Source organism: Pseudopodoces humilis, chromosome 12 (genome assembly GCF_049639895.1).
Source record: "Pseudopodoces humilis isolate 2021_Gansu_Grassland_sample_001 chromosome 12, ASM4963989v1, whole genome shotgun sequence".
Taxonomy (NCBI): Eukaryota; Metazoa; Chordata; class Aves; order Passeriformes; family Paridae; genus Pseudopodoces; species Pseudopodoces humilis.
In genome coordinates, this window is record NC_142211.1 from 5,219,425 (window position 1) to 5,240,398 (window position 20,974).

The 20,974-nt window shown below is 42.2% G+C and overlaps 1 pseudogene; it reads left to right on the plus strand.

Moving 5' to 3' along the window:
• Window positions 1-424: 424 nt before the first annotated feature.
• LOC148183303 (syncytin-2-like) lies at window positions 425-15,159 on the plus strand (annotated as a pseudogene).
• The last annotated feature ends 5,815 nt before the right edge of the window (window positions 15,160-20,974 follow it).

The following is a 20,974-nucleotide window of genomic DNA, read 5'->3' on the forward strand; positions in this document are numbered from 1 at the left end:
TTCTGGTAGCTAATTATATGGTGAGGCCTCCTCAGCATGCAATTTATGGAGAAATTAATACTAGTTACTGAGCAAATACTTACTTTCACCAAGAAGTAGACATACCAGTTAGTTTGCAAGTACCCACCTGTTACCGCTGAAGATCAATAGATCACGTGGACACAGGTTGAGGTGTGGTGCAAGAAAGAGTCGAGTTTATTTTTCCTCCCAGGATTTATAGGCTTCCTACCATGGCCAGGGATTGGATGGTCAGGATAACACTTTCTCACTGCACTGGCCATGAGAGATGCCCATCACAAGACGTGTAACAGAAAGAATGTACACATATCTATGTTTACAGTTACTGTCCTGGGAAAGTCTTTAGAAAACTATGTTAGCAAGCTCAGAAGCTGAGTTTTCAGGGCGACACCCACCAACATCTTTTATGAGCATATATGTGCACAAAGATGCAACCCCCCCTAAAGGAACAGGACAACTAGATTGTACTAAGGAAATTATAACTTTTGTTGGAAATCACATACAATGTATTCAAACACTTAATATTAGGCAAGTAAATCATCCTTGGCTGGTACTGAATGGAACAGGATGGTACTGGATATGTGGAAATAAAGCCAGTAAAATGTTACCCCTAGGCTGGAAAGGCATTTGTACTTTAGGAGCCCTAGTCCCTAGCGTAATAACTGATAAAGATCAGGTACCCTCAGGACTATGGATAAGAAGCTATTTGGGTGTTGAAAGACCCCCGAGCTGTTCACCAGTCTTCACGGAAGTAATTGTGAATGCCGTTTATTTCTATCTTTAGCACACCTTTTATAGGGTTCTACAGGGTCTGCAGGCAGAGCAAGCTACTATTGGCGAGTACACACAAGTTTACATTCTTATCCTTGTACACAGGAACATTGTTTTACTTTCTACAGGCATGTTTCAAGGATTTTAGCCTTTAATATTGCAACTTATCCCAGAGGCTGGTTTGTGCAGACAGACCTTTACCAATATATAAAATACAGCAACAATTCCCCCTTTCTCTTTTTGCACAAACCAGGCTTTGGATAAGAAAACACACAACTTAAACTGTCATCTCAATTAACATTGTAAGTAAAGTCCGTCCCCCTTCTAGCACAAGAGACCTTAACTATCCGGTGATGCCCCAGCTGGCAAACCAACTTCCGATGGGGTCACTATCTTCTTTCAGGGCATGTAACCCATCCTGTAGCTGTTGTAGTTTCTTATGGATGGAAGCTGAATGATCAGTAAGATCCAAGCAGCACATGCCTTCAAACACTTCACCACCATGTCCTTGTGCTAAGAGCAAAAAGTCAATTGCAGCTCGATTTCATAATACTGCATGACATACACTACTCACATCGGCTGAAAGCTCACTTAACATCGTGGATGTTAAGTTCAATCCTTCCTTAGTCTAGCAAGCGAGCCTTTTTAGAGTTGCTAGGCCTTAATTCATTCAGGCTTCGCTTTGACTGTTTGATGTTTTTCATTTTGCTAGTTACATTCAACAATTGATGTAATCTTGGGTGGAACAAAGTTAATTTCCCAAGATAACAGGGTCCTCTGTGGATTAGCAGGAATCTAATTCCATGCTCTATCTCCACAGATGAGGAAGATGGAACTAGGTAATCGTTTTGGTAATTGTCCTGTGAGATTGCACCACAAATAAAGGCTTTACTTTCAATGGTAGTAACGAGATCAGCTATAGGGTTGACTGCAGCTCAGTGCAACATTACTTTGTTAGAATGACTTTTTGTCGGGGGTTCAAACATTATCCATCCACCTGAGGTATTGGTGGAACTTAACAAATCTAATTCTTCTGAGGGTTGTAACATTGAGAACTTTGGTAATTTTTGCTTGCCAACAGGCTTCAAGTTGTCTTAATGTGAAGCCAACAGTGCGACTGCACTCTTGCAGCATTGCCAATCGATTCAGTTGAGTCTCATTACTAATTAAACCTTTAAATGCTGGAGGATCCCATTCAGGGACTCCCATGAGACAGGTGCAAAAAGGATCTCCAGGTGTGGCTAGGCTCAAACACATTGACCTTTGGCCAGTTCAATGTGCCAAAGTGACCCATATGTTCTGTCACTTTTGGATGTTAGTTAGCAGACAGTTGGTTGGGACTATACACATCACAATTACCATAAGCAGTTGGTTCCATGGAAATGACACCATACTTGCAAACTCACAGCTAAAACTTCAATCGTTAAATGAACTTTCAAAGATGCTTAGCTCTTGAAGGGGGAATACTTATACTTTATACTAACATAACAATTACTACAGACTAAACTCTTTATCTTAAACTATTATCTAACTACCTTTAACACACGTGCTCTGGTATATATGTAGTCTAAGCGTGAAAGCAATTTGCTGAAAGGATAAAAACACAACTACAATTTGATTTATATACAGTTAAATGGAGTCTCTACACTTCTTAGATCTTCTACAGAATTTCTCTAACATGATTCAGTCCTGGAACGTTCACTGCTCCCGTGATGTCAGCTGGCAGTTGATCGGTGACTGAGGGCTTTGATGTTCAAGTTGTTCTTCAGATCCTTCTAAATCTTAAAACAAAGGATACCTGAAAAATTGGTAGAGACACAACATCATAATAACAGCATAAAGGTTCTGTTGGCAAACTGTCTGTGTAGTGTTCAGACACAACTGTGTCCTGACAGGTCCACTTCTGATCCATGTCTGGAGTACCAAGGCTGTGTGATGACATCTCTGTTCACTGGATCTCGTGTGTTCAGAGGCAGACAGTCTGGTCAGATGGACAGGTGACCTTTTTGAACCTGCCAAAAAAACACAGACACTTCTCTCCTTGAAGTTAATGAATTACACTAATCAAATGCTTTTAGGGCATCCATTTCCCCCGTTTTCTTAAAAAAAAAATTAATAAAATGAGATGTACTTCTGTTATAAACATCAACACAAAACCATATACACAATTAATAAGAACTTATACCAGTTAAAAATCAATTAAATCATAAACATTATTAATAACATATGTAATATAAAACTACTATTAATTACTAAAACACTGCACCAGCATCCCATAGTTAGCAAACAAACAGAAACAAAAAAAGATCAGTGAAGGATTGGGTAATCATCTCCGGAAATGATTCTCCAAGCCCACTTCAAAATTGATCCAGCTGTCATATTAATAGGGTCAAATTGTTGAGTCAAAAAGTGACTCAAATACTGATTTGGTACAGAAAACATCTGGATCTGTTGACAAACATTCTGTCCAGGTAAAGTCAAGGCTTGGCCAGGGCCTAGGCTTTAAACTGGAAAGATGCCTCTTAACTAATTTCTAAAACAAGGTTCTCAATAGTAGCAGCTATGAGATGCTTACAGCACAGCAAACTGTTAAAATGCATTTGTACAAATCAAATGATCAGGAGCCTTAGGTACCAGACCAATTAAACCGTGCAGAAGTTGGTTTAATCTGAAGCCTCCCCCATTGCAGCTGATCTTCAGCAATGATACATCTTCTTAAAATTCTGGAAACACTGAAAAATAAGAAAGCTATAACAAACAAAAACTGCAGATATTGCAACAACCAATAGAACTACCAGTGAAGTCAAGGGTGTCACAGACTGCATTCACCTCCATCCACAAACAGGTGTTCACCAGTGTTCCATCACTGCTGTTTCAGTTGTGGTTGTCTTCATCTCTCTAGGAAAATAACTATACTTTGCAGTTTAGACAAGTGTCTCCAATAAAACATAAAACAATTTAAATTAAACAATATTTAAACCTAACAATAATTATTTATGACAAAAGGAAATAATGAAACTTAACCTTAAAAGAATATCTAAGTTATAAAACTTAACTTAAAAACATTCAAGCCTAAACATTATAAAACTTGACTATTCTTAATTCTATAAACACTTAATCTATATTAAATAAAAACATAACTTAATCTTATTCTGTTACTACAAAAAGGCAGCTAAAAGTTTGATATATACCTTTGTGAGAAATGAACTTGTAAAAATTCGTAGAAATCTAAATAAATGTATATAACAATAATGATATAAAATATAAAGTGCAGTATGACACACAAGCCCTTCCCAGATCTAGCCACGAATTCCCACTCAAAGGATAACGATCCTAGCCGGCACCCATCAACAAAAAGAATAGACAGGACGCGGCCCATCAAGCTGACAGAAAAAAAAACTCCTCAAACTGACAAGGACAGGCTCGGTGACCATCAACAGGGAAGAATAGACAGGACACGAAACATCAAGCCAAAACGGAGAGGCTCCGACGAGATATTCATCACCGGACCTGAACACCTCGCCTTGCGGGCTACCGTTGGGGGAAGCCATCAGGTAAACAAAAGGAAAAATCCAACCGAAATATCCATCGGCTCCAACCCGGATCCAGCCATCCCATCCGGATGGCCTGAACCACAAGAGCCACTCAGAATTTCTTTACATATGAGGAGACTCGGTCCGGACGTCCATTCGACTCTATTCTCCAACGCCAGGAAATCAATTCATACGACAATCAAGGACTGTTGATGAATGGTGCCTGCCTGGAATTTGGCCTCAAGGCTAAAAATCCCTATAAAAACCCCGGACAGTTTACCCTCCTTCGTGGATTTGGGAACACCTATACCTTTGGGTATAGACCCCTGTCCACCCAGCGCTGCGCTGTTTGTTTTATTGTGGTTTTCCCTCATTGTTTATTTTTTTTTATAAAAATTGTTTTATAATAAATTGTTTTTATTTAACCCAAATCTGCCTTTGCATTTATAACAGATTGGTGCTGTGACTCGGATCGGAGAAACTGCGGGGAATCTCGCTGCCCAGGACGGGTACCCCCGCTGATTTTGGCGGCCTGGTGAGTTGAGAACCCCCGTAGTTCATTCCGATATCCGAACCAAATTTAGGCGGAGGTAAAAACCACAATAAAAAGGATAAATCCGGATCGGAGAGCTCGGAAGGCACGGAGCCTTCGGAAGCCGCGGCTTACTTTGCTCGTAAAACGTCTAGTGCGCACAAGGGACACCCACGCAGGAAAATAGCTGTAAGTACTGCTGGTTGAGCGGGCGATCGGGCGAGTGTGTGAGACGTGATCTGATCACGAAGCGAGTGCGGACTTCAAGGTCGCGTTTCCATCCTCCCGCGAGGGAATTGGCCGGCCGCGAAGGAAGCGATACAGAGTGAAAGTTTTTTTTTTCCCTCGACACACACTCGTAAAACCTGAGACCAAAGGGTGTCTCGGGAACTGATCGCAAGGTACTTGGAGGGGAAGGGACGTCTTGTCGAGCTCGAGGCTGGTAAACCCTCTTAGTAACGGACCCAGGGAGAGGTCCAGGGAAGAATCAAAAGTTCCGATTACAAGAGACCTCAGCTCAGCTCGCTGAAAGGTGAGTATCGGCAAATTTTGATTCCTAAGTACACAACGCAGAAACTGATATCGACTCACGGAGAAGTCGAAGAAAGGTAAGAATATATTTGCGAAGTATGGGGCAGAAAAAGAGTAAGCTTCAAGGAAGAAGCACAGGAAAAGATTCCTCCGATCAGGGGGAGGAATCACCAGACATCCCACTGGAAAGTCCCTTGGGGTGGATGATAAAACACTGAGAAGATTGTCCCCAGAGGAAGGGGAAATCAAAGGAAAAATTAATACATTATTGTATGGAGGTTTGGGGAGGACAGGAGTTGAGAAGTCACCTCAATTGGCCAGTGTTAGGCACATTTGAAAAATGGACGTGTAACAAGTTGTTCTCCTATGTGGAGAACAAAGTCCCCTCAGATCCTGAGGAGAGGGAATACGCTAAGCTCTGGGTAAATGTCAGAGTAAGGCTATTTCCAATAAAGCAAAAAGAAAAACGTGAGTCGAGAGCTGAGTCCTGGGAACCCCTCGATCACTTACCACCCCCGTATCGAGGACCAGCGGGACCTTCCTCTGCAGATCAAGTAATGCCCACAGCACCCTTGGGCCCCCGAGACCAACCCACTGAGATACGTGTGTCTCAAGCGGGAGAGTCGGGGCCAGCAGCAATGCCGGCAGCCCTTCCCCTTTCCCCGCCTGTAAAACACCGTAACCACAGCAACCTCCTCGGAGGTTTTTTCTGCGCAAGGCTGGGGAACACCCTATCCGTCCCTGCCGGTCCAGCCGCCACAACCGGGACCCTCCCATACAACGGAGGGGACTCCTCCCTTCAACCAGGTGGCGGCAGAATTCCCACAATTCATAACAGGGAGGCAACACACAATCACCAATTCCCCTCCCGCAAGTAGAACCCGTTTAAGAGCAAGAATGATAGATAATGAATGGGGAGAGAGTGAAGAGGGGCACCGGTTGTTCCCTCTTAGGGAAGTACCGACGGCCCCGGGAGTGATCGGCTTTGTGAATGTCCCCCTTAACTCTGGAGATGTAAGAGCATTTAAAAAAGAGATGGGGCGGTTGTTAGATGACCCTCTCGGAGTGGCTGAGAGGTTAGATGAATTTTTAGGGAGTAGCATTTATACCTTTGACGATCTTATGGCAATCCTGAGATCACTGTTTAATCCGGAGGAAAGAGAAATGATTAAACAAGCCGGGATCAGAGACTGGGACAGACGCAATCCACAGGGGATGCCAGGTAACCAGAAATGGCCTAGCGCAAGCCCGAGCTGGAATGCACAGACAGAGGAAGGCAGACGGAACATAATGGATTTAAGGAGCATGATTGTACAAGGTATAAGAGAAGCGGTCCCTAGGGGCCAGAATATTAGCAAAGTTTTTAGAGAGTGTCAAGGAAAAAAGAACCACCCACTGAATAGATCGAGAGATTACGGCGAAGTTTACAGATTTACTCTGAGACTGACCCGAACTCTCCTGTGGGGGAGGTTCTGTTAAAAACACAATTCGTTGCTAAATCTTGGGAGGACATTAGGAGAAAATTAGAAAAGATCGAGGAGTGGCAAGATAAAAGCCTCCAGGAGCTCCTAAGGGAAGCTCAAAAAAGTATACATGAGGAGAGAAGATGAGAAGCAGAAATTGCAGGCTAAGGTTTTAGTAACTGCAGTAAAAGAAATCCAGAAACAAGAACAGATGCAGGGTAAGTTTAAAACACTACTCGGAAAAAGTCGGGGTTCTCACTGGGCAGCCCCGGCCCCACGGAGAGAGCCCCCGGAATGCTACTACTGTAAAAAGGTAGGACACGTTCAGCGGAATTGTAAACAAAGAATAAAAGATGAGAAAATTTTTCAAGAGGATTAAGAGTGTCAGGGGCTCTTTAATTTAGAGACCAGAACATCCAAGAAGCCCTTGATAAAATTAAAAGTGGGCCCCTAACGACAAGAAGTAAGTTTTCTTGTAGATACTGGGGCAGAGAAAAGTACCCTGCAGAAATTGCCATACGGATGTGTGGCTAGCAGAGAAAAAGTTTTTGTAATCGGTGCAAAGGGAGACCCCTTTGAAGTACCTATAATAAAAGATGTGGAAATAGAATCTGAAAATAAAAATTTGCTTAGAGAATTTGCTATTAGTAGAAGAAGCAGATTACAATTTACTGGGAAGGGACATGATTGTTGCTTTAAGAATTAATATCTTGATTAAAAAATTCTGAATTAGTGGTGAAAATATTTAAGTTGACTCCTAAAAATGAAGAGAAAATAAACCCTGAAGTATAGCATTCAAAGAGAGAAGGGAGTTGAAACAAATAATTGATGACCTCCTAAACGGGGGTACTTTAGAGCCTTGCATGTCTCAACACAACACCCCCATCCTGGCTGTAAAAAAGACGGATGATAGCGTCCGATTAATCCAGGACCTACGAGCGGTAAACGCTAGGACCCGGACTAGATTCCCGGTGGTGGCCAACCCCTATACTTTACTAAATAGACTCACACCAGAAGATGTGTGGTATAGTGTGATTAATTTGAAAGATGCTTTTTAGACTTGCCCTCTGGATGAAAGGAGTAGAGATTATTTTGCATTTCAGTGGGAGGACCCAGATACAAACCGTAAGCAACAGCTAAAGTGGACGGTCCTCCCCCAGGAGTTTGTGGAGTCTCCGAACCTTTTCAGACAAGCTTTAGAACAAATGTTAACCCAATTTGCTCTTGAGGACAGGACAAAGCTTTCACAGTATGTAGATGACTTGCTAATAGCTGGACCGACTGAAGAGAGTGTAAAGAAAAGCACGATTGCCTTGTTAAACTTTCTAAGAAAGAAAAGTTTGAAAGTATCAAAATCCAAGCTGCAATTCACAGAGCCTGAAATAAAAAATAAAATACCTCAGACATTGGATATCTCAAGGAAAAAAATTAGACCCGGAGAGGGTAGCAGGCATCCTTGCATTGCCTGCACCAAAAACAAAAAGGCAAATTAGACAAATTCTAGGGCTCTTGGGATATTGCAGGCAGTGGATTGAGGGTTTCAGTGAAAAAGTGAAGTTTTTGTATGAAAGATTAAACACTGACAGGCTGAAGTAGACTGAACAGGATGAGTCTAATTTCCAGAAATTAAAAACTGTTCTTATGACTGCCCCGGTACTAACTCTACCAGATACGAATAAAGAATTCCAGTTGTTCGTGAATGTGAGTAAACAAACAACACAGGGAGTCCTGACTCAGGAATGAGCAGACAAAGGGAAGCCTATAGGCTTCAAAGATCTTAGATCCAATCAGTCAGGGTTAGCCTACGTGTTTACCAGCAATTGTAACAGTGGCTCTGTTAATAAGAGAAGCAAGGAAAATAACTTTTGGAGCTCCCCTGGTAGTTTACACTCCCCACGATGTGAAAAACATATTGCAGCAAAAAGCAGAGAAGTGGCTGACTGATTCCAGGCTTCTAAAATATGAAGCCATCTTAATCAGCTCACCCGGTTTAGAATTGAAAACCACTGCACAAAAATCCTGCTCAGTTTCTATTCAGAAAAATTAGTACATGATTGTTCTAAAATCGTAGAGCTGCAGACCAGATAAGTTACATCAACGCAAACTGTGATTGTTTTCCATTTATACATTTTAAATGTGCTTGTTGTAAACAAATTTGAGTAACCCACTGTTGGGGAGAGTACAAACCTAAGAGATTGTGTACCAATTGTCTGACTAAAGAACAGGAGCTGACTAGCCGTTTCTTAATACTTGTCACCCGGGCGGGGTTTTTTAGAACTTAACTATCCTGAGTGGTACCTGTTTTTTCAAAAGGGGATTAGAGGTAAATTAGACTCCAAAGCAAAAACTTTAAAAATTGAGTGCCAAAAGACAGTCAAGGTACCGAGCAGGACAGACACAATTAAGTCGTCTCGGTGGGCTGCTTTCAAGAGAAGGTACGCCATAAGGACTACAAAAGCCCCTGAAGAATATCCTTGCTGCCGAGAAGATGGTAATCCCCGCCGTATATTTCTATACGGGCGAAGGGCAAGGCAGAGGGATACACCGGTGGGGAATCCTGACTGTCCTGAGTCTAGCCGTGTGCTTAGCCGAGAGAATGATTCCCGAAGTACCTCCGGGGGAGTGTGAGCAGTGTCAAACTGCCACAGATACCAGACGAATAGTTAACTACTGTCCTCCGGAACGTTGTTTGTCTAACAGCACTCAGTATAATCTTTGTGAATTAAAGGGGAAGGTCTAGTGTTACCACTCAGGGGCAAGGCTTAAGAACGGGCAGTCTAAAACTCCTATGAAAAGAAAGACTGAAACTTCCCATTTCAGGTATAGGAGAGAAGTGGGAATGATTCCCCCAATTCCAATCTGCAGTCAATGTAACAAAACGGTCTAGATAGGGGGGAAAAGACAATCCACCTTTTTGGCATATTATGCGGTTAACCCTTTATGTTACAATAAAGCGAATTTGAAAATGTGTACCATGGGAGAGAAGGTATATTGAGAAGGTAGAAATTTAAAACATGAAGAAAAGGCTTTTTTTAATAATGAACCGATAATCCTTGATTTGTTAAAAAGTAGTGATGACCGGGTATGTTTGCAATTCAACCAAGTATTCTGCTTCTCCAGGGATAAGGAAGGGGTGGACCCTGAAAACAAAATAAAACAACTAACCCTAGAGTTAAAGAGGCAAGAAGCGGAAGCTCGGAAAAAGAGGCTAGAACAGGAGAGGCTTAACTCTCTTAGTGAACATTATGAGCAATTAGAGAAACAATACAGCAATTGGGGGTTGCCAAACCCCAACCAGAATCTTTTCATAGATCTAATGCAAGAAATAGCCACAGAATTAGGTCTATCTAACTGTTGGATCTGTGGCGGTTTAAAATCAGCTGAAAGATAGCCTTGGAAGGGAGAGGAACTAACCCCAGAGCAACTTCTAAAAATGAGAAGGCTCTAAAATATCAAAAACAAAACAAAGACCAGAGGGATGGGTTATAGACCAAAGAATAATCGGTACTGTCTGCATTAGCAGAGAGGGAAAAGAATTCACTGATTTAGTAGGCTATACCCCGTGTGTAAGCACACTCACGGTGAATTCGGAAAGCAAAACAAAAACCTGGCAACCTGAACCACCCGCGGGCTATTGGAGTCGCTCCCGGGGGAATAACTGTGAATGGATGGAAATAATTGAACTTTGCTGGTACAAAAACTCTGGGGCCAATCCCTTCCATGAGCTAATAGGATTAAAGGAATATTGGGATGATCCGGCAAAGTTGAACAAGGGTTGGGAAGCTCCTGATGGTATATATCGGATATGTAAAAAAAGGCATACAGCAAGCTACCCAGAAAATGGAAAGGATCCTGCACACTTGGAATAATTCGGCCCTTTTTCTTTACTCTACCTAAAACAGAGAGTAAATCATTGGGAGCCCCTCTCTTTGAGACATTAAACAGACAAAAGAGGGAATTAAAACAGGAACTACCAATAGCGGGAGGCAACCAGAAGTGGAACGAGGAAGAATGGCCTGCCGAAAGGATCATTCAATATTACGGGCCCGCTACTTGGGCAAACGATGGCAGCTGGGGGTACAGAACCCCCATTTATCTCCTCAACAGACTTATCAGATTACAAGCGGTGGTAGAGATAGTTTCTAACCACACTTCAGAAGCCCTAGAACTCCTAGCCAAACAACATTCACAAATGAGAGCTTTTGTGTACCAAAACAGACTAGCTCTCGATTATTTGCTAGCCGAGGAGGGAGGAGTGTGTGGCAGATACAACGAATCCGAGTGTTGTATGGAAATAGACGATTACGGAGAAACAATAAAAGGATTGGCTGCTGAAATTAAAAAGGTAGCTCATGTGCCAGTCCAAAAATGGAATTCAATCCTACAAGCCTCCTGGTGGGACCAGATATTCGGGCAAGGGGCTTGGTGGAAGAAGCTAGTATTTTTCATCACTTGTTCAGTTGCCGGAATCATTTTCCTTCCCTGCTTAATTCCTTGCTTCATCAGACTAATTCACTCTGTTGTGCAAGGAATGCAGATTGCCACACTTCCAATTGATCCTGAGAAAGCGCAAGGGAGACCTACTCCTCTCTCTAAACTAATGAAATTAGAGAAGGAAAAAGAAAACGAAAATGTGATTAAAGCCTTAAAGAATTTTGAAAATAAATATAACCTGGCACAAGCATATAGTGAGAATTCATTAACGGACTGGGAAGAAGATGAATGTGAGTAAAAAAAAATTATAGTCCTCCCCTGCAGAATTGGATGAAATAACACGAATTTTTAATGTAATGAATTATTAGGCGGGGGACTGTGAGAAATGAACTTGTAAAAATTGGTAGAAATCTAAATAAATGTATATAACAATAATGATATAAAATATAAAGTGCAGTATGACACACAAGCCCTTCCCAGATCTAGCCACGAATTCCCACTCAAAGGATAACGATCCTAGCCGGCACCCATCAACAAAAAGAATAGACAGGACGCGGCCCATCAAGCTGACAGAAAAAAAAACTCCTCAAACTGACAAGGACAGGCTCGGTGACCATCAACAGGGAAGAATAGACAGGACACGAAACATCAAGCCAAAACGGAGAGGCTCCGACGAGATATTCATCACCGGACCTGAACACCTCGCCTTGCGGGCTACCGTTGGGGGAAGCCATCAGGTAAACAAAAGGAAAAATCCAACCGAAATATCCATCGGCTCCAACCCGGATCCAGCCATCCCATCCGGATGGCCTGAACCACAAGAGCCACTCAGAATTTCTTTACATATGAGGAGACTCGGTCCGGACGTCCATTCGACTCTATTCTCCAACGCCAGGAAATCAATTCATACGACAATCAAGGACTGTTGATGAATGGTGCCTGCCTGGAATTTGGCCTCAAGGCTAAAAATCCCTATAAAAACCCCGGACAGTTTACCCTCCTTCGTGGATTTGGGAACACCTATACCTTTGGGTATAGACCCCTGTCCACCCAGCGCTGCGCTGTTTGTTTTATTGTGGTTTTCCCTCATTGTTTATTTTTTTTTATAAAAATTGTTTTATAATAAATTGTTTTTATTTAACCCAAATCTGCCTTTGCATTTATAACACCTTTCAAACACAATATAACAATAACATGGATTCACTATAAAGATTATAAAAATGTAACAAATACATCACAATTTTATGTCATCTAGCTTTGAGAATAACCCACAATAACTGCAAATGTTACTAAAAATACTTATTCATAACAGAAATTTACCTAGTATATGCTTAAATTGGTTAGGATTTTAAAGTGTAGTTTTTCTGGAGAAAAACCACAACAACATGGGATTTGGCGAGCTGCCATCCAGCTTTCGTAGCACTTTTCAGAAGCATCAAGTCCAATTTTTAAACTAAAATCCAAAATCCAAATTGGTATATATGCAGTTATATGTGTTTTATATAACAAAAGGACTCACATTAAAATTACCTTATTAAAATTGTGGAAAAAACAAGCAAATGGATAATATATACTTTAACTTAACTTTGTCTTGTACAGTAAAGGTCTCTTAACTAATTTTTTTTTTATTTTTTTTTTTTTTTAAGTTTCAAAAAACCACAATAATTTCTCCAGTAAAACTCTAAAAACTGCAATTGCATAAACTCATAATTGCTTAAAACACAGAATTAACTCTAAAATGGTATATAAAAACATTTTGAAAACCCAATAAATCACAACTTTTTAACAAACTGGGTATAATCCCGATGCTTTTTCTTAGAGAGGGAGCGGGGGGGGGGGGTTTTGACTGCCCGCCCTGCTGCTGCTCTCTGCTGCTCTTATCTTTCTTCACATTCTCCATATACTCTCGCAGAGAGGAAAAACGGAGAGAAAGAAAAAAAAAAAACCCTCACAAAGTTAACTCTAACAAATGCAGTTTTTTCTCTCAATCTCTCTTGTTGTTCGCAGATAGAGGAAAAAAAAAAGGCACGATTTTACAAAAGCAGGCGATGTTACACGAAAAGTCTCTCACGGCCAGGTGCTAACAGCAGCGATCATTGCAGCTTATCAGCGTGGCCTTGGAACTTTTCTTGCGCTGCTTCTACCCCCGGGGGTGCCTTTGTTCTCTGCACCCACCTCAGTGCTCCCCCATGTCCCCCTGGTTCGGGTGGAAACCAATCTAAATTTGGCTTCTTTTCTTCCAGGGTGGTAAAGATGGAACTTAAATAAGATTGTAATGCTAAAAGTGACTCCAAAAATGAAGCAAATATTTCTGGATGTATCACATCCTGCCATAACTGAACAGATTCTGTTCGTTGTTTCAGCGTTCGCTGTGGAACTTTTTTTTTTTTTTTTTTTTCTCATTATTTTCTTCTCTTTGACTCTCCCTCCCTCTCTCCATGGGCAGCATAGATAGGAGTGCTCGCCCAGCAGTGGGAGGTGAAGGCATCTGCCGCTGTGACGCAGGTAGAATTACGGAGCTCACAGCCTCAGTATATCTCGCTTTTCTGATTTCAAGGTATTAATTACAGTCTGCCAAGTTCAACCGAGAGACACAGTGTCCTTACTCTTTTCCGTGATTGCCGTTTCCCATATCAAAGCCGATATATCAGTCCGTTCTTGCACCGCAAAAAGCAGTGTGGGCACTGCAAATGCCCATGACAATTAGCCCATATAATGAGCATATCCAGGTCCTTTTCCTGGGCTGCTTCGCCTCGTTTAACGAGGATGCAGAGAAGCAGTTTATCTGCCGCCGCAAATTCCACATCCATGCTGACGGCAACCCGCAAGGGGGAAGGTTGTGACCCTTCTACTACGCCCTTGCCTGCCTGGGCCCCCCCCAGCAGCCTGACTTTCCACGTCCTACCGCTCAGCGTCTCACCGCGCTCAGGCTGCCTATCCGGTGCCGATCCAAGCCCGCGACATCTAACGCCCAGATCCACTCCGCTGACTCCAAAGCCCCTCTGCCCGCAGGGGTGTCCTTGGTCGGAGCGCCAGATGTTGAAAGACCCCCGAGCTGTTCACCAGTCTTCACAGAAGTAATTGTGAATGCCGTTTATTTCTATCTTTAGCACACCTTTTATAGGGTTCTACAGGGTCTGCAGGCAGAGCAAGCTACTATTGGCTAGTACACACAAGTTTACATTCTTATCCTTGTACACAGGAACATTGTTTTACTTTCTACAGGCACGTTTCAAGGATTTTAGCCTTTAATATTGCAACTTATCCCAGAGGCTGGTTTGTGCAGACAGACCTTCACCAATATATAAAATACAGCAACATTTGGGGCATACAAAATGAACCTTAAATGCTGTAGCTAAGAGGCCTACTAAATTTCATAGTTTTATAAGACGTTTTTTACCCTGGCTTGGAGTAAGTGAATTAGAAAAGACAATAGTGAACATTTCTGCTACCATGGAATATATAGAAAATCGTACAATAGATGTTATTAGTGCATTGCAGGAAGAAGTTCAGAGCTTGTCACAAGTTGTTTTATAAAACCAAATGGCACTAGACCTTCTTGTAGCATCACAAGGAGTATGCACTGTCATTAACACCAGTTGCTGTGTATAAATTGATCAAAGTGGTAGAGTGCCTACAGATGTCCAGGAAATCTGGAATCAAGCCCAAATTTTACAATGCATAGCTCTCAAGACAACACCTCCTGGGGATTTGAAGAAATCTGGACCAAACTTCATGGTTTCCCAGCTGGACTTGGTTAAAACATATGTTTATAATTATCACTACAGTAATTATTGTACATGTTTTAGCTTGCATTATGTTTCAGTGTTATAGCTGTTGTAATGCCCTACACTATAAAATGAAATATAGATATTAAGAGACTAGTTCCCATAAGAGACTTAGGAAAAGGGGGAACTTGATAAGGACAGTAGAAAATAACAGTATTTTACTCACTTGGTAAGGATGGTAGAACAGAACAACATTTTACTCTTATCAAGGACAGCAGAACAGAACAGCACAGCCTTGGAGGAGATAAAGGATGCAACTTAGGTAAACAGAAGTCATGCAAAATACAAGCAGGATGCCAGCTCAGCTCTGTAAGGCTGACAAAGTAGAAGTTATGCAAAATAATGATATCAGGCTTACTCAAAAGCAGGGATCAAGGAACAGCTACCTAAAAAGACACCAGATGTTGAAGACAGACCCCAAAGAACCATATAAGGACTTCCAATAAGGGGTGAGACTATGTCAAATAAAGTCAAAGGAAGTGAGGATAGCTAATGAATATGCAATGTTTGTATGATAAAAACTGTTTACCCAATACTTGGGGGCACTCGATTAGAGAAAGGATGCTCTGAGTGACCAGCATGCTGTAAAAAAGAATGTCTGTTTCCTAATACTCAACACGGTGTTAGAAAGTTTCTATCTGACCAATTTCAATATCATCACCTCCTCTGATGGCAGTCTGAAGTCTTCACCTTTGGGCCAGTTCACGATGACTTCCAAGATCCCTGGGCGAATAGGGTTTTCTGTTCAAGCTTGCTGTGTGATCAGTGTGATCTACTTGCTCCATGTGACATCAGTGGCATAATGTGTATAAGGGACTTTCCCTTTCATCATCCAGCCCAGCACTAGCAGTCGGGGTGCCAAAAGAAGCTGTGCTTCAGTGCCAAACACTTCTGAAATAGCTCAAATCCCTTCATAAGCTGCCAGGATCTCTTTTTCAGCTGGGGTGTAGCTGGTCTCAGATCCTTTGTATCACTGATTCCAGAATCCCAGGAGTCATCCTCAAGTCTCCCTTAGTGTTTTCTGCCAGAGACTCCAGGAAGGACCATTCTCCCCAGCTGTGTTATTGAGCATATTCTTCACATCCTGTCCTGTCCTGTCCTGACTGGCCCAAGGGCTACTGCATGAGCAACCTCCTGTTTAATTTGTTCAAAAGCTTTCCTGTTGTTCAAGACCCTGCTTGAAATCATTATTCTTCCAGGTCACATGATAGAAAGGACTTACAATATGACTGTACTCTGGAATATGCATTCCCAAAAATGCACAGTGCCCAGGAAAGCCTCTGTTTCCTTCTTGTTGGTTGGTGGGGACATAGCTGCTATTTATTGACCATGTCCATTGGAACCTGGTGATGCCCAACTTGCCATTTTATTCCTAAAAACTGAATTTCCTTGGCAGGTCCCTTGACCTTATTTTGCATTATGGCAAAACCCACCCTCAGAAGGATTTGGATTGTCTTCTCCCTTTTCTCAAAAACTTCCTCTGCTGTTGTTGTGGTTGAGGAATGGTATTCCCCAATTTAGTATTCCCACTAAAAAGACCACGAGCCACTCCCCTCCACCACTCCAATGGGAGGCAGAAAAGGCAAAGATCATAGGTTGAGATAAGGGCAATTTACTGGAAACAGCAATGAGATAAGAAAACAAACAGTAACAGTATTAATAAAAAAAAGGTATAAGATAAACAATTAACATGTAAAATAAAACAATACCAGACCATTCTGCCTGACACATTTTCTCCCACCAGAAGGAATACCCTTCTCCTTGGAAATCAAGAGTCCCTTTTCCCTGCCCCTGGCACTGACATGAGGTAGTATCAAATATCATTAGGGTCCTGGCCACGCCCCCTCAGCCGCACCCCCTCCCAGGTATTGCAAAAAATTAACCCTGTCCTTGGCTGAAACCAGGACAGCTGTGTTGCCACACGCAATGATATCATCAATGTATTGCAAGTTTTCTGGAGCCTCACCCTTTTCCAGTGCAGTCTGGATCATTCCATGGCTGTGCTCATTCTAAAAACTCAGTGGGAAAATAAAGGCCTCCTTTGACAGTGGAGGAAGAAATACTAGGAGAGATTATAAATTGGAGTCACAATTTACTGAAGAAATCGCAATAAATGCAACAATGTTAATAAAAGATTATACCAAAGAAAGAACAGTTTACCCACAAAGAGGCCCTTTACCACCAAAAAGAAGTTGCCTGGCTCCCCAAGACAAAAAAAGGATGGCAGCTGTTCCCATGCAGCAGGCTCCACATAGTTTCCCTGGACAGAGACAAGATGGCAGCCGTTCCCACAGTCCATGCTACATGGCCTTTTGGGATCAAAGACAAGATGGTGGGGAGGAGAGGGTACTCCTGCAGTGACCGTTTCCCTCCCCCCAGCCCGGAAAACAGTGGCAAACAGGGACAAAACTCCCACTGCGTTGGGGGTTGGTTCCCTGCAGCGCTGCTGCTTTTCTACCACTCTGCTTCGATGGGGGATGAGTCCTGGGCAGTGGCTGGGGCTAGCAGTGGGTGACTGTGGGTGACTCCGGGCTTTTTCTCGCTCTGTGGTGGCAGTGATATGCAGAAAAAAAATCTGTCTATAACCCGCAGAGTAAGTTATAAGAGCCGGTATGCATTTATTCAGCGCTGAGGTGCATGGGAGATAGCTCCTCCAAAAACATGCACACCCTCAGAGACTTGCCCCTCTCTTTTTATTCTCTGCAAACTAGGACTACACAATACACCTAATACATATTTATCCCTTAACCCCACCTTTCATCGCTTTATATTAAAATTAGCTCCATGCCTCTTTGTGACTGTGCACTGCTCCTTATTGGTCACTCTGGTGGTCATCTGGGGGTCTTTGGGGCTGAAGTAAGCAATCTTCCTCTCAGTTGAACTTTTCACCTTGTCTCTTTGTGCATGCTCCTTTTTTAGTTTTTTGACCATCTTCCAGACTTTGATACCATTTTTCCCAGCTTAGGGGTCCAAAGAATGCCCTTATCCTGTGGTGCCTTTGTCCTTGCATCCTGTTTGCGTGCTCTAGCTCTTTATCTTACCTCATAGCCTTGCTCTCTTCCTGTTCTTGTGGGAACAGTAAATGTTGTAAGCATTTAATATGGTTTTGTCAGCCCCCCCTCTTTTTAGTCAAAGCATTTCTTGATGCTTGATTTTTAATTCTTAATTTCTCTGTTTCAGCAGGTTACTCCAGGTGTTGACTGGGAATTGCAAAACAGCTCTGAAGCAGTGAAAGGTGCCAGCAGGGGGGTCTCTTGGTGGCAGTCTCCTGCATTGGTGCTGTATTTCAGGACCACTGTGTAGCTGCAGCTCAAAGGGACCAGCGGTGGCGGTGAGAACTGGGTCTGAACGGGTTGACACTGACACCTTCCCGCTGGAAAGAGTAATGCAAAAATGCTACGCTTCTAGGCTCTGGCACTCGGCTTTTTCCTGACGAAAACTGCACCCCCTGCCATACATGGATGGTATCAAATACTGAGCACTAAAACTCCACCTACCTTCTTTGTAACCATAACAATGGCAAATGGTGGGACTGTGTTTCCACCCCTGGGGCAGTCACTTCCAAGTGTACAGGATGCCCCTCCAGGTGAAAGAAAACTGTGGCCTGCACTCTGCTGCTAAAGGAATGGAGAAAAATGCATTAACAGTGTCAATGCCTTGGACTCCAGTTCATACTGAAGTTCCAGCATGTCCAGCACAGTAGCATGTAACTTTTTAAAAATTCTTTTTGTTTTCTTTTTCTCTTTTGATTCTGCTTCTGTGCTTCTGCACTTTTTTTCACTCCTGGATTTCTTAGCTTCTCCGAGCTGAGCTCCTTGGGGATATTCTCTCATGGGGAGCCCCGCTTATCACAGTCTTCTGGGTCAAGACAAAAACTCCAAAGCTTGTTAGAATCTTGTTTCTCATGTTTATTAGGATGTTATCACAAAACTTGGCAGGTCTCTCCAGACTATCTGCACAAGTTCAATTAATTGCACTCTGGCTAATTTCTTTCTGATGGTACAAAATGGCCTTGTGGCTCACGTTGGCTTTGAAAGCACAAAATGGCCTTGAACTATGTGGTTCATCTTCATACTTATTCTTATCCAATTAACAATAGACACGTATATTATTTTTCTTAATCACTCAATGACACATCACCTGCGTGCTGCATTGGGGCATTTTCTATCTAATCACTTACTATTACCCAAAAACCTCTAGAAGAAGAACATGAAGAAGAAAGAAGGAAAAGAAACAAAAATCTAAATCCTTCATCTTGTCTTCTGCTTTCTAAACTAACTTTAACTTTTTCACCCAGTGACTTAAGAAAACTCTCTAATTTACACACTCACACTTTTAGCTTTTCTAACTTTTAACAGTTGTTTTCATGTATCACTATGAAAACATGCTCATGAATTTCATATTATATGAAATTCAGTGTTCTTTTGGATCTCAATGCTAGGTATTGTTATAAATGCAAAGGCAGATTTGGGTTAAATAAAAACAATTTATTATAAAACAATTTTTATAAAAAAAATAAACAATGAGGGAAAACCACAATAAAACAAACAGCGCAGCGCTGGGTGGACAGGGATCTATACCCAAAGGTATAGGTGTTCCCAAATCCACGAAGGAGGGTAAACTGTCCGGGGTTTTTATAGGGATTTTTAGCCTTGAGGCCAAATTCCAGGCAGGCACCATTCATCAACAGTCCTTGATTGTCGTATGAATTGATTTCCTGGCATTGGAGAATAGAGTCGAATGGACGTCCGGACCGAGTCTCCTCATATGTAAAGAAATTCTGAGTGGCTCTTGTGGTTCAGGCCATCCGGATGGGATGGCTGGATCCGGGTTGGAGCCGATGGATATTTCGGCTGGATTTTTCCTTTTGTTTACTTGATGGCTTCCCCCAACGGTAGCCCGCAAGGCGAGGTGTTCGGGTCCGGTGATGAATATCTCGTCGGTGCCTCTCCGTTTTGGCTTGATGTTTCGTGTCCTGCCTATTCTTCCCCGTTGATGGTCACCGAGCCTGTCCTTGTCAGTTTGAGGAGTTTTTTTTTCCTGTCAGCTTGATGGGCTGCGTCCTGTCTATTCTTTTGTTGATGGGCGCCGGCTAGGATCGTTTATCCTTTGAGTGGGAATTCGTGGCTAGATCTGGGAAGGGCTTGTGTGTCATACTGTACTTTATATTTTATAGTATTGTTATATACATTTATTTAGATTTCTACCAATTTTTACAAGTTCATTTCTCACAGTCCCCCGCCTAATAATTCATTACATTAAAAATTCGTGTTATTTCATCCAATTCTGCAGGGGAGGACTATAATTAATTTTTTTTTTACTCACATTCATCTTCTTCCCAGTCTGTTAACGAATTCTCACTATATGCTTGTGCCAGGTTATATTTATTTTCAAACTTCTTTAAGGCTTTAATCACATTTTCGTTTTCTTTTTCCTCCTCTAATTTCATTAGTTTAGAGAGAGGAGTAGGTCTCCCTTGCGCTTTCTCAGGATCAATTGGAAGTGTGGCAATCTGCATTCCTTGCACAACAGAGTGAATTAAGTGTGATGAAGCAAGGAATTAAGCAGGGAAGGAAAATGATTCCGGCAACTGAACAAGTGATGAAAAATACTAGCTTCTTCCACCAAGCCCCTTGCCCGAATATCTGGTCCCACCAGGAGGCTTGTAGGATTGAATTCCATTTTTGGGACTGGCACATGAGCTACATTTTTAATTTCAGCAGCCAATCCTTTTATTGTTTTCTTCCCCGTAATCGTCTATTTCCATACAACACTCGGATTCGTTGTATCTGCCACACCACTCCTCCCTCCTCGGCTAGCAAATAATCGAGAGCTAGTCTGTTTTGGTACACAAAAGCTCTCATTTGTGAATGTTGTTTGGCTAGGAGTTCTAGGGCTTCTGAA